Raw genomic sequence first — 14,825 nt, 5'->3', positions numbered from 1 at the left:
AGGCAGGCGCTAAACCGCTGAACCACCCAGGAACCCCAAGCTCCGTCATGGATAAGCCTTGAAAATATTTTGCTAAATGAAATAAAAGATCACATAGTGTATGATTCTGTTTATATGAAATGTCTTGAATAGGCAAATTTTCTGTAGAGATGGAAAGTAGATTAGTGGTTGCCCAGGACTGGGAGCATTAGACTGCTAATGGGTATGGGGTTTTTGTTTTTGTTTTTATGAAATGATGGAAATGTTCCAATAATAGATTTGAGGTTGTTGCTTAAATATGAATATACTAAAAAAACTACTGAATTGTATGGTGAATTGTAAAGGGGTGAATTGTATGGTATGTGGATTTTGTCTCAATAAAATTGTTTTAAAATACCGAAGGTAAAATTTATGAACTCAATGTAAAATCTTTTTAATTTTAACCTCAAAAAACTCAGTCATTTTCCCCCATCACATCTTACACAGCCTGGCCTCCATGGAGCTCCTGAGATTATGGAAACCACTGCTTCCTCTACTGACCTCTTTTGCTGATCCTTGAGGTTTAGACTGGCTAGCAGCTCCTGCTACTCAAGAGCAGGCCCTTGGGACAACAGGAAAAGCAAGGGTTCTGGAACCTCTTTTGCCCCCTGTGCATTTACTGCCAAGATGAGACCAGGAAATTTCTCTAATCTGTGATCTCCACTTCAACTCCAGCCTAGAATATCTGGTTGGCTGCATGACACCCCCATCTACATGTCCAAACCTAGGCTCCAAACCTAGATTACTCCTCACCATACTTTTAGATGCTCAGACCTAACACAGGTGTCATCCTTGACAACTGCCACCCCCCTCCATATCCAATCCATCAATAAATACTGTTTCGTATTCCATTTTCCAGGTCCAGGGAATGAACCCAACATATGCATATAATTTTGCATTGTCACCAAATCCACTAAATTGCAGTAAAAGGAATTCTTTTAAATGACAACCCATAGTACAGGGAGAATAGGAAAAAAAAAAAACCTCCACACAGTTATAAAATTTTGGAAACTGAAGCAGACCACTGAAAATTGACCAAAGTTTCCAGAAAAAAAAAAAGCTAAATCCCAAATTGACAGTAGGAAACGCTGAAAACTGGGACCTCCTTTCCATTTGCTAAATGGGAGGCTGCCAGATTCATGTGTTGCTTAATAAAGCTGATTAGATCTTCGGGAAAGAAAGAAGAAGAAAAGAAAGAAAAGAAAAGAAAGAAAAGAAAAGAAAAGAAAAGAAAAGCAAAGAAAAGAAAAGAAAAGGAAAGAAAGAAAAAGAAAGAAAGAAAAAGAAAGAAAGAAAAAGAAAGAAAGAAAGAAAGAAGGAAGGAAGGAAGGAAGGAAGGAAGAAAAAAAAGAAGGAAGGAGAAAGAAGGAAAGAAAACTAAAGAAGAGGAAAGAGAAAAAAGAAAAAAGAAAGGTAGGCTGAAAGTTAATCCAAGTTACATTTCTGTATCCCAAAACATTTTAGGATTTAGCAGCCCCAAATTCATCTACAACTAAGAATAAAAGAGTGACTATTAACAGAAAAAGTGGGAAGCCTTTCCCCACTCTTGGCCACTGACTGTCCCCCTGGCGTCTTGGTAAAGGTCTGGAGTCTGGAAAGTTTTTCTGCCCTGGGCACCTCCGGGCACAAGCAAGGACGTGGCCGCCCACCGTATGGAAACAAAAAGATTAAGTGACTGCTACTAAAGCTTACTATCCTGAGCCATTTCCCCCAGTTGGCTCCCAGAATTCTGGCATCCAGACATTTTGTAGCAGGAGATTCAAAGACAATTCACTGGGGACTCTATTTTTTTCCCCAAGAAAGCACTTTAAAAGCTATTTTCATGATGGTTACCCAACAAATAGCACACTTTGATTACCCTACACAGTGTTTCTCAGTGGGGGGCAATTTCTCTCCCCAGGGGACATTTGGCAATGTCTACAGACATTTTCAGTGTCACAATTCGATGACGGGTGTGTTTCCCACTGGCATCTGCTGGTAGGTATCAGCGATGCTGCTAAACATCTTACGACGCTAAACATCTTACGACGCACAGGACAGTCCCTACCTCCCACCCCACAACAAGGAATTATCAGGTGCAAAATGTCAGTAGTCCCAAGCTTGAAAACACCGTGTCCTACAGTCATCAAGCCTCATTTATGTACTGAGAGCTTCCTATTAGCTTAAAAAAAAGCTTTATTGAGATGTAATTTATATAGTACAAATTCACCCATTAAACATGTACAAATCAATAGATTCTAGTATATTTACAGAGTTGTACAGTCATTACCACAATCCTGTGTTATTTTATATTTTATGATTATCGGGGGGGGGATTGTGGAGAGGCAGAAGGAGAGAGAGCATCTTAAGCAGGCTTCATACCCAGTGCGGACCCCAATGTGGGGCTCGATCTCACAATCCTGATATCATGACCTGAGTCAAAATCAAGAGTGAGATGCTTAACCAACTGAGCCAGCCAGGCGCCCTAGGACCACAATCCAATTTTAAAACGTTTATATCGGGGATCCCTGGGTGGCGCAGCGGTTCAGCGCCTGCCTTTGGCCTAGGGTGTGATCCTGGAGACCTGGGATCGAATCCCACGTTGGGCTCCCGGTGCATGGAGCCTGCTTCTCCCTCTGCCTATGTCTCTGTCTCTGTGTGTGTGTGTGACTATCATAAATAAATAAATAAATAAATAAATAAATAAATAAATAAATAAATAACTTCTATTTAAAAATAAATAAAATAAATAAAACATTTATATCACCCTAAAAAGAAACCTCATGCCCATTTACACCCATCAGTTCTTTTATCCCCAAAGTTTTAATTATGAGCAATTGCCAAGATCTATCAGACATCAGAGGAAAACTTTTAACAGAGAAGACAGACCAAACAGACAAACAGGGGCACCTGGATGGCTCAGATGCTTAAGCGCCTGCCTTCGGCTGGGGTCATGATCTCCAGGTCCTGGGATGGAGCCCCAGGTGGGGCTCCCGCTCAGCAGGGGATCTGCTTCTCCTTCTCCCTCTGCCTCTCCCCCTGCTTGTGCTCTCTCTGTCTCTCAAATGAATAAATAAGAAATATTTAATCAGATAAACAACAAAGAGCAGGGAACAGAAACTGCCGAGAGAGGAAATCTTACCAAAAGTTTTCAAAGAGATTGAGAATTGCGTCCATGGAGAGAAAGAAGATGAGGCAAACAATGCATATTAGTTTACGTGTAATATATAGAGCAATAGAATATATTTCTACAAATTCAGAGAAGAAAAAGTCAGTAAAAACATGTTAGCAGAAATGAAACTTCAACAGAAATGTTAAATAGGAGTAGTTAGTTGAGACAATGTTTCAGAAAATAGGCAAAGAGACGGAAGGTAAAGAAAAAAAAATTCCAAGAGCAATCTAGAAGGTCCAATATACAATTAACAGAACAAAAAGAAAGAATATCTGTGACCTAAATAATTCAAGGAAATGTCCCAAGATTGGACATTACTTATTGAACGTCCAGCACTATGAATAAACATAAACCCACCCCAGAACACTTCATCAAGTAATTTCAGGATTCTGAGGGTGATACTTCTAGATCCTCCGGCTGCTATGAATGCTCTACTTCTCAGGACTCCCCCAATGACCTTGACCCTGACATCCTAGCAGGAACCCTTACAAGCCTCCAAAAGGTAAAGCCAAGACCGAGTTCCTTAGGCCCTGTTCAGCTCCCCTGCTCCCGGGAGGCTGCGTGTAAGATGCAGAGGCATAGTTACCTCTCCCTGACACCACTACACTAGTGCTCACCTCCTAGTCTCTCAAAACCCAGCACTCTATTATTTGGAGGTACAGATATAAGCAGCGCAAGTATAAAGAAAAGCAGGGGAGGGACACCTGGGTGGCTCAGTGGTTGAACGCCTGCCTTTGGCCCAAAGCGTGATCCTGGGGTCCTGGGATCGAGTCCTGCATTGGGCTTCCTGCAGAGAGCCTGCTTCTTCCTCTGCCTAGTCTCTGCCTCTCTGTGTCTCATGAATAAATAAAATATTTTAAAAAGGGAGAGAGAAAAGCAAGAGAATCATTAATATACCAATTAAGTTAGTGGTTACCGGGATCCCTGGGTGGCACAGCGGTTTGGCGCCTGCCTTTGGCCCAGGGCGCGATCCTGGAGACCCGGGATCGAATCCCACGTCGGGCTCCCGGTGCATGGAGCCTGCTTCTCCCTCTGCCTGTGTCTCTGCCTCTCTCTCTCTCTCTGTGACTATCATAAATAAATAAAAATTAAAAAAAAAAAAAGTTAGTGGTTACCTCTAAAAGAATGGGGAGGACTGTCGTATGCGGCCATCAGACCCTTCTAAGGCATTTATAATTCTCAACTTGGGTGGTGGTCATGTGAATATTGGTTTTGTTATTTATTCTTCTTTCAGCTTCTTTGTTTACGTATATTTTGTTTTATATACATCTACATGTATAAATTATTTTTCTTTTTTTTTTAAGATTTTATTTATCCATTTGAGACAGAGAGACACAGAGAATGAGAGAGAGAGAGAGAGAGAGAGAGAGAGAGAGATTGAGAGCACGAACAGGGCGAGAGGAAGAGGGAGGAGAAACAGACTCCCAACGAGCCAGGAGCTTGACACCGGGCTTGATCCCAGGACCCTGAGATCACAACCTGAGCCAGAGGCAGATGCTTAACCATTGGAACCACCCAGGGACCCCTATAAATTATATCATAGTAAAATTTTGGGGAGGTGTATCTCCTGAATCTGGGCACCTCCCTACCTCTACTGTCTCCATTCTGGTTCCAACCACTGTGATATCTCATGTGAACTATTACAAAACCTCCTAAGTGGTCAACCTAATCGTCTGTTCCACCTACAGCCCTAAGCCTTTAAAATCCTAAATCAGGGACCCTGAGTGGCTCAGCGGTTGGGCATCTGCCTTAGGCTCAAGTTGTGATCCCGGAGACCCAGGATCGAGTCCCACATCAGGCTCCCTGTGGGGAACCTGCTTCTCCCTCTGTCTCTCTCTGTCTCTGTCTCTGTCTCTCTCTCTCTCTCTCTCTGTATGTGTGTGTCATGAATAAATGAATAAAATCTTAAAAAATAAAATAAAATAACATCATAAGTCAGATCAAGCCAGCCCCCACTCCGGCGTCCCACTGCAATGCAGCGCAAGCCAGAGGCCTCACCTTGACCCCTGAGCATGCACGAGAGCAGCCTCCGCACCCCTCTGACACCAGTTCCTACCACTCTTGCCCTGTGGCTCTGCTCGGGGCGCGCTGACTCCGGGCCATTGCTGCGGCCCACCGAGCACCCTCCCACCTCAAGCCCTCTGAATCCCGCGGGCCTCGACAGGGTGCTGCTCCCGCTCAGCATCCCCGCTGGGCCGCTCCGGCTGCGGCCCCAGGTCAGGCCCAGGGTCACCAGCCTCCACGCACCCTGCGCCAAGCAGCGTCTCCTGCCCTCGCTGAGGAAACGCAGCCCCTACGCGCTCTGCTTACCGGGCGGCGAAATCCACGGCGCTCGGGGACCGTGACCGGGCTGAGGACCCGGGGCGGCGGCGGGCCTCTGGGGGTGGGGGCAGGACGGGGGGCGGGGGGCAGGCGGCGGATCCTGCGCGGGCGCTGGCCCGGCTACTCTGCAGCGTCCCGCAGGTGGAGGCGGAGCGCCTGGGGACACAGGTGTGCCCCGGACACAGGTGTGCCCCGAGACGCCTTGGCGGGGGCCGGCCGGGGATCCAGGCTGCGGGCTGGGTGAGCTGCCCAGAAAGAGAGGGCCGGGCCGGGAGAGAAGAGCTGGGGGGCCTGGGGACCGAGGCCGGCGAACGGGGAAGGGGCGCAGCCGGGCGAGCACACAGGAGGGGAGCCGGGAGGGGGTTCCCCGAGGCCCGGGGCAGAGGGGTCGCGGAGGGGGAGCGGTTACTGCTGGCTGCGGCTGAGCGCCGGGGCCGGACACCCCTCCCCCCGTGTCCCCGGGGTGCCAGGGTCAGAGGCGCCCAGCCGGACACCCCTCCCCCGTGTCCCCGGGGTGCCGAGCTCAGAGGCGCCCAGCCGGACACCCCTCCCCCGTCTCCCCGGGGTGCCGAGCTCAGAGGCGCCCAGCCGGACACCCCTCCCCCGTGTCCCTGGGGTGCCGAGCTCAGAGGCGCCCAGCCGGACACCCCTCCCCCGTGTCCCCGGGGTGCCGAGCTCAGAGGCGCCCAGCCGGACACCCCTCCCCCGTGTCCCCGGGGTGCCGAGCTCAGAGGCGCCCAGCCGGACACCCGTCCCCCGTCTCCCCGGGGTGCCGAGCTCAGAGGCGCCCAGCCGGACACCCCTCCCCCGTCTCCCCGGGGTGCCAGGGTCAGAGGCGCCCAGCCGGACACCCCTCCCCCGTCTCCCCGGGGTGCCGAGCTCAGAGGCGCCCAGCCGGACACCCCTCCCCCGTGTCCCTGGGGTGCCGAGCTCAGAGGCGCCCAGCCGGACACCCCTCCCCCGTGTCCCCGGGGTGCCGAGCTCAGAGGCGCCCAGCCGGACACCCCTCCCCCGTGTCCCCGGGGTGCCGAGCTCAGAGGCGCCCAGCCGGACACCCGTCCCCCGTCTCCCCGGGGTGCCGAGCTCAGAGGCGCCCAGCCGGACACCCCTCCCCCGTCTACCCGGGGTGCCGAGCTCAGAGGCGCCCAGCCGGACACCCCTCCCCCGTGTCCCCGGGGTGCCGAGCTCAGAGGCGCCCAGCCGGACACCCCTCCCCCGTCTACCCGGGGTGCCAGGGTCAGAGGCGCCCAGCCGGACACCCCTCCCCCGTGTCCCCGGGGTGCCGAGCTCAGAGGCGCCCAGCCGGACACCCCTCCCCCGTGTCCCCGGGGTGCCAGGGTCAGAGGCGCCCAGCCGGACACCCCTCCCCCGTGTCCCCGGGGTGCCGAGCTCAGAGGCTCCGGAGCCAGACACCGGGAAGCGGCAGGGGCGGCGAGGATTGGTTTCGGCAGGGCGGGAGGCAGGGAGCCGAGGCCTGGCTGGGCTCCCACGGGATCCGGAACCCGTGCAGGTGTGGGGTGTCGTTAGGGAGCGTCTTGCGCGCGGGTGGCCGCAGCAGGAGGCCCCGGGGGCGCGCGAGGGCGGGCGTCGGGGGCACAGGTAGGGGATGCGTCCGCGAGGAGCCGCTCCCTCTGCTCCAAGAGGACAGGAAGCAGGAGCCGAGGGGGTCCCAGTTCTGAATCGTTTCTACCAACACCAAACATGCTCTGGTTGGGTTTTAAAAAATATTTTATTTATTTATTTTTTATGAAAGAGCCAGAGGGTGTGCATGCAAGTAGGGGGAGGGGCAGAGAGACAGAGAGAGAGAATCTCAAGCCGACCGGCTGATCGTGGAGCCCCATACCTAGCTCGATCTCACCACCCTGAGATCATGAGCTGAGCTGAAACCCAGCTTGACAGACTGAGCCACCCAGGTGCCCCTTGTTTCTTTCACCCCTAAGGTAACAGCACATGAAAGAACAAAACAGAACTCTTCTGACCGCACATCCTCTCTGGCTCCTGTACTATTTTTCTTCTCCCTTTTTCAGGAAAACTCAAGGATTCTCTACATTCTGATTTGTCTCCTCCCAAACCCTCCCAAACCTACCTCAATCTGGTTTTCTGTCACCACTGGCCGAATCGTCCCCTGGTGAGCATGACCAACCAGTCCAAAGGACATTTGTGTTTCTTCTTGTCTCATCAATATCACTAGACACAGATGCTCGCTCCGTTTCCCTTGAGGCTCTTTCTTCACTTCCAGGCACCACACTGCCTGCCTTTTCCTCTTTTGTTGCTCACTTGCTGCCTCTTCTCTTCCTCCTCCCCTCAGACCTCCGAACCCTGGAGTCCATTCTTTATCCTCTTCTCTTCCCCACTCATCCACTTGGTGATCATATCCCAAGCTCATGACTTTACAAACACCATTCATGCCTGACACATCACAAAGTAAGGCATTTTGTACCTTTATTCATATAGGCTGCAATGGCAGAAGTAGAGAGGGGAAGGGTAGCAGGAGATGTGCTTGAGGAGGTAGGTAGATGAGGCTGATCCTAAAGGACTTTACAAGGCCATTTTCTTGACTTTGGTTTTTATTCTGAATCAGATGGGAAACATTGAGGTATTTTGAGCAGAGGAGAGACAAGATATGACTCACTTTTTAAAAATGTTATCTTAGGGCAGCCCGGGTGGCTCAGTGGTTTAGCGCCACTGTCAGCCCTGGGTGTGATCTTGGGTCTCCAGGCCTCTCATAAATAAAGAAATAAAATCTTAAAAAAAAAAATGTTACCTTAGCTGCTTATTAGTCAGGCTTCTCCAGAGAAGCAGACCAATAAAAGAGAGAGGCAGAAAAAGAGAGAGATAGAGATTGATCAATTTTAAGGAATTGGTTCACATGACTATAGAGACTGAAAAGTTCAAAATCTGCAGGTGTGCCAGCAGGCTGAAGACCTAGGGAAGAGCCAATGGGTTCTTCAGGGGGTTAAAGTTCAAAAGCTGTCTCTAGCAGAATTCTCTTTTGCTTGAGAGAGGTAAGTCTTTTTGTTCTATTGAGGCCTTCAACTGATTGTACGAGGCCCACTCACATTACAAAGGGCAATCTGCTTTACTCAAAGTACAGTGATTTAACTATGTATCACATCCATAGGTACCCCTATGGAATCATTGAATAATGTATGACCAATGTCTAGGCACTATGGCCCAGCCAAGTCAACACATAAAATTACCACCACAGTTTCTATATTGAGAAGAAATTGCTGTAGAAGGAAGGAGAGAGGCAGGGAGACCAGCTGGGAGGAAAATGCAATGATGCTGGTAAGAAATGATGGAAACTTGTGCTGGAGGCATGGCACCAGAAGAGATGACAGTTGGTTAGGTTTTGAATAATTCAAGTCTGAGTTGACAGCAATTGCTCATGAATTGAATGCAGGAGGTGAGGAAAAGAGGAATTAAGGATGACTCCAGGACATCTGGGTGGCTCAGTTGGAGAAGCGTCTGCCTTCAGCTCAGGTCATGATCTCAGGGTCCTAGGATTGAGCCCCACATCAGGCTCCTGGCTCAGCAGGGAGTCTGCTTTTCCCTCTACCTCTTCCCCTGCTTGTGCGCTCACTCTCTCTCACTCTCGCTCTCTTTCTCAAATAAATAAATAAATCTTAAAAAAGAAAAAAAAGGATGGCTCCAAAGTTTTTTGGCCTGATCCACCAGAAGAATGATGATATAATTTTCTGTTAGGAAAAAATGGAAATGATGGGCTTAGAGCATGAGATTCAATGACATGAGGAGTGAGGGCCTGGTGGGCACGGTGGGCACAGTGGGCAGCAGACAAGACACAGCCCCTCCTCCTGGCCTGAGGAAATGCTAAGGGTTCAAGAGGGCACAGCAAAAGGACAAGTCAGGGGTGCCTGGGTGGTTCAGTTGGTTAAGCTTTGCCTTTGGCTCAGGCCATGATCCCGGGGCTCTCTGCTCAGTGGGGGGCCTGCCCTCTTCCCTGACTTGTATGGTCTTTCTCTCTCTCACTTGCTCTCTCAAATAAATAAATAAATAAAATCTTGAAAGAAAGAAAAAAAGAAAGAAAGAAAAGATGGGTGAGTGGTAATAAAGGAGAGGGAGATTTCATCTTGGCTGAAGTCACTCAGAGAGAGAGAGAACTGGAAGGGCTTGTTTCTCTTTCTCTCTCTCTCTCTCTCTCTCTCTCTCTCTTTTTAGGATTTATTTATTTATTTGAGAGAGAGAGAGTGCACAGGTGGTGGAAGGAGCAGAGGGAGAAGGGCAAGCTGACTCTGTGCTGAGCAGTGCAGAGCCCAGAGCACGGCTCCATCTCACAACCCTAAGATCATGACCTGAGCTAAAACCAAGAGTTGGCCGCTCAACTGACTGAACTACTCAGGTGCCCCCAGAGTTTACATTCTTTTTTTTTTTTTTAATTAAATTTTTATTTTATTTTTTATTTTATTTTATTTTTATTTTTATTTTTAAAGATTTCATTTATTTATTCTTGAGAGACAGAGAGAGACAGAGAGAGAGAGAGAGAGAGGCAGAGACACAGGCAGAGGGAGAAGCAGGCTCCTCAGGGAGCCTGACGTGGGACTCAATTCTGGGTCTCCAGGATCACACCCTGGGCGGAAGGCAGGCGCTAAACCACTGAGCCACCCAGGGATCCCCCCTAATTATGTTTTTTTAAATGAGATATAATTGACATATAACATTGTATTATTTTAGGCATTTATCAATGATTTGATATGTGTGACTACAAACGATGACTACAATAAGTTTAGTTAATCCATAACCACATACAGTTACACAGTATTTTTCTTGTGATGTGAACTTTTAAGATTTACTTTCTTAGCAGCTTTCAAATATGCAATAGAGTATCATTAGGTACAATCACCATACTATACATTGTATCCCCAGAACTCATTTATTTGATAACTGGAAGTTTGTACCTTTTGACCACGTTCACCCATTTTGTCCACTATCTATCCCCTGCTTCTGGCAACCACAATTTTTTCTTTGTACCTATGAGTTTGCTTTTAGATTTCACATATGAATGAGATCATACAGTATTTGTCTTTCTCCACTTGACTTATTTTACTTAGCATCATGCCCTTTAAGGTCCATCCATGTTGTTGTAAATGGTGGGATTTCCTTCTTTTTATAACTGAATAATATTCCATTTTATATGTACATATATATGTTATCTTTATCCATTCATCCATCAATGAATGCCTAGGTTGTTTTCATGTCTTGGCTATTGTGATTAATGCTGAAATGAACATGGGGGTGAAAATATCTCTTCAAGATCCTGATTTCAATTCCTTTGGATTAATATCCAGAAGTGGGATTGCTGGATGATTTAGTAATTCTATTTTTTTTTTCAATGTAGACCCCACACCCAGCATGGAGCCCACTGTGGGGCTTGAACTCAGTCCCGCGTTGAAGAACTGACACCAAGAGCCAGCTGCCTAACTGACTGAACCACCCAGAAACCCCTGGTAATTCTATTTTTATTTTTTTAGGAACTCCCATACTCTTTACCAAAGCAGCTGCACTATTTTATATTCCCACCAAAGCGCACAAGGGCTTCCTTTTCTCTACATCCTTACAAACGCTTGTTATTTATTAGCTTTCTGAGAATAACCATTCTAACAGATGTGAAGTAGTATCTTGTGATTTTGATTTGCATTTCCCTCACAATTAATGATGTTGAGCTCCTATTTATGTATCTTCTGTCCATCTGTATGTCTTTTTTGTTTTTTTAAAGACTTTACTTATTCATAAGAGACATAGGGAGAGAAGCAGAGACACAGGCAGAGGTATAAGCAGATCTCATGCAGGGAGCCCAATGTGGGACTTGATCCCAGGACCCTGGGATCATGCCCTGAGCCAGAAGGCAGATGCTTAGCCGCTGAGCCATCCAGGCGTCCCTATATGTCTTCTTTGGAAAAAATGTCTACTTACATCGTCTATTTTTTACTGGAATTGTTTGTTTCTATTGAATTGTATGAATTCTTTAGATATTTTGGGTATTAATCCCTTATCAGATACATGATTTGCAAATATCTTCTCCCATTCTGCAGTTTCACTTTTCATTTTGTTGATTTTTTTTTTTTTTGCTATACAGAAGATTTTTAGTTGGATGTAGCCCCATTTATTTATTTTTGCTCTTATTGCCTTTGCTTTTAGCATCAAATTCAGAAAATCATTGCCAAGACCAATGTTGAGGCACTTATGATCTTTGTTTTCTTCCAGGAGTTTTAAGTTTTCAGGTCTATGTCCATGTCTTTAATACACTTTGAGTTGATTTTTGTATATGGTGTGAGGTAGTGGTCCAGTTTTCTCAACAAATCAAAGAGACTATCCTTCTTTCATTGTATATTCTTGGCTCCTTCATTATAAATTAACTGACCATATATGTATGGATTTATTTCTGGGCTTTTTATTTTACTCTGGTGACCATGGGTCTGTTTCATGCTAACACTGTACTGTTTTGATTACCATAGGTTTGTAGTATAGTTTGAAATCAGGAAGTGTAATTCTTTCTCAAGGTTGCTGTGGCTTTCAGGAGTCTTTTGTTAAGATTGATTTTTTTAAAGATTGATTTCTTAAACTCAGCTATTAATATTCACTCTCTCCACTCAAAGCAAGGCCCTCACTCATGGCCTATAAATAAAATCTTAAAAAAAAAATAGACAAAGCCTTTTTTTTAAATTTTGCAATTAAGTTACTGATAGAATATCATAAGTGAGAGAAAAAATGCTATTCAAGATTAGACAAAATGTCTTAAAACTGCAGTACAAAGCAGTTAAAGGTATGTAGCCTAATATCTACTCAACAGGCCCCGTAGGCATTATAAGGCAATGATTGTTTATAATAGTAATCATTTAAAATTGTTTATAGAGGACTAAAAGGATAGGTTCTATTCATTCCAGATTACCAAGCCTTCCCTGTATATTCAATCTAATAGGTTTTTTTTTTTTTGAGATTTATTTATTTATTTGAGAGAGAGAAAAAAAAATGAATGGAGAGGCACAGGGAGAGAGAATCCTCAAGCAGGCTCCCTGTTGGGCACAGAGCTCTATGTGTGGCTCAATCCCAGTACCCTGAGATCATGACTTGAGCCGAAATCAAGTTGACGCTTGAGTTGACGCTTAACTGAGTAAGCCACCCAGGCACACCTCAATCTAGCTGGGTTTTGTAATTTATACTGTGAATTGAATTTTTAGCAGGCAGATTCTCATTCACAATAGGGAAAGCTGTCTTGAGGAGCTCATACTATCAGTTCATAAGAGACACAAATACCTGACTAGAATTAATCACAGATGAAATGCTAGTTAACTCTGGTCTCAAGAAGACTCATCACACACCAGATGAACTAGAAATTGGTTTCAGCCTTGCCTGAGTCAATGGCGCCCTCAACTGGTTTTTGCTTGTACCAACACTTCTTTCTTTGAATATTTGTGGGAGACACAAAATTGCAAACACAGCTGAAGCCACAGTAGCAATAAAAGTCATCTGATCGTTCAGTCTGAAAGGAATACAACACTTAGAGCTTCTTGATCATAGGAAGTAAATTTAAATGCATGTTTTTAAAATAATTGTGAGGGACACCTGGGTGGCTCATTGGTTGAGCCCTTCAGCCCAGGGCGTGATCCTGGAGTCCCGGGATGGAGTCCCACGTCGGGCTCCCTGCATGGAGCCTGCTTCTTTCTCCCTCTGCCTTGGTCTTTCATGAATAAATAAATAAAATATTTTTAAAAAATAATTGTGACATTCTATCAGCTTCAGGTGTATATTGCAGTGATTCAATATTTTTATACATTATGAAATGATACTCATGGTAAGTCTAGTCACTACCTGTCACCATACAAGGTTATCAGAATATTATTATTATTTTTTTTTTTTAGAATATTATTGATTATATTCTCTATGTGGTACATTACTTCCCCATGACTTATTTATTTTTATAACTAGAAGTTTGTACCACTTAGTCCCCAAATCTAAATTTCCTTGTGGGTGGGAACGTAAAATGAGAGAGACACTTTAGGGGGGGGAAATGGTAAAGATTAACATTTACCATATAACCCAGTAATACCGCTCTGTCTTGGTCTGCTAGGATGGCTTCTCCCCGTGTGCTCATGTGGCCTTTCCTCAGTCTGTGCATGTGGCTTTCTTGTGAGGCCACACATTTATGAGCTCATTTAACCTTAATTACCTACTAAATGCTCTATCTCCAAATACAATCACATTGGGGGGTAGGGCTTCAACATATGAATTTGGGGAAAACACATTTACTCCCTAGCACACTCCTATGTGTATACCCAAGAGTAACAAAAAACTTAAGTTGTGAAAAAACATTTACATAAATGTCATGGTAGCTTTTCTTATAATTACCCTAAACTGGAAACAACCAAGATATCTTCAACTGTTGGATGGATAAGTAAACACTGAGACATCTGTGCAATAGAATATTACTTATCAATAAAAAGGAACAAACCACTGGCACATAGATGAATCTGAAAGGCATTACGCTGCTAAGTTGAAAGAAGCCAAACTCAAAGGCTACATGTTATATGATTACATTTATGTGACATTTTGGAAAAGAGGCAAAACTATAAGGAACAGAAAATTGGTGGTTGCCAGGGGATATGGGATGAGGGGATTCCTACAAAGGGGCACTAGGAAACTTTTCAGGTGCTGGAAATGTTCTGTAGTTTGATGGTGGTGAATGTAACTCTATGTTTTCGTCAAAATTCATAGAGCTGTATACTTACAAGAGTAAGTTTACTGCATGCAAGTTATATCTTGATGAACACATAAAAGAATAAACAGAAGGATACTTGAAAAATTCATTTGTAACAAGTACGTTTTTGCTGAAAGAAAATAGGAAAGGAATCAATAAAGAACTTTGGAGCACAGAACATATTAGGATAAAATTTTGTTGGAATAATAAAGTGGGAATATGAAGTAAAAGAAAGGAAGGATATAAAATTCCTCATTGTTAAAGAAAAATTTTATTCATGGATTTTAAAAATGGATTATAGTGAGTATCAAATTGTTATGAGTCCATTGGATATATTTAAAGGTTAGTAATGTTTTGTTTTAAAAGGTTTATAGTTCCATGTTAGATATTACACTTCATCAAATTTTTATTTATGTTTTATTTTCTAAAAAGACACATTTATTCAGCATCATGATCACACTATTACATTTAGCAATCAACAGCATGGGTGCAAAAAAAATCTACATTAAAACCCTTTGTTGGAAAAATAAAATTAAATAAATAAATAAATAAATAAATAAATAAATAAAACAAAACCCTTTGTTGGAATGCTTTACACTTTCCACAGAACAGAAACTAAAA

This window comes from Vulpes lagopus, chromosome 8 (assembly GCF_018345385.1).
Source record: "Vulpes lagopus strain Blue_001 chromosome 8, ASM1834538v1, whole genome shotgun sequence".
Classification (NCBI taxonomy): Eukaryota; Metazoa; Chordata; class Mammalia; order Carnivora; family Canidae; genus Vulpes; species Vulpes lagopus.
Note: the sequence above shows the minus strand (reverse complement) of the source record.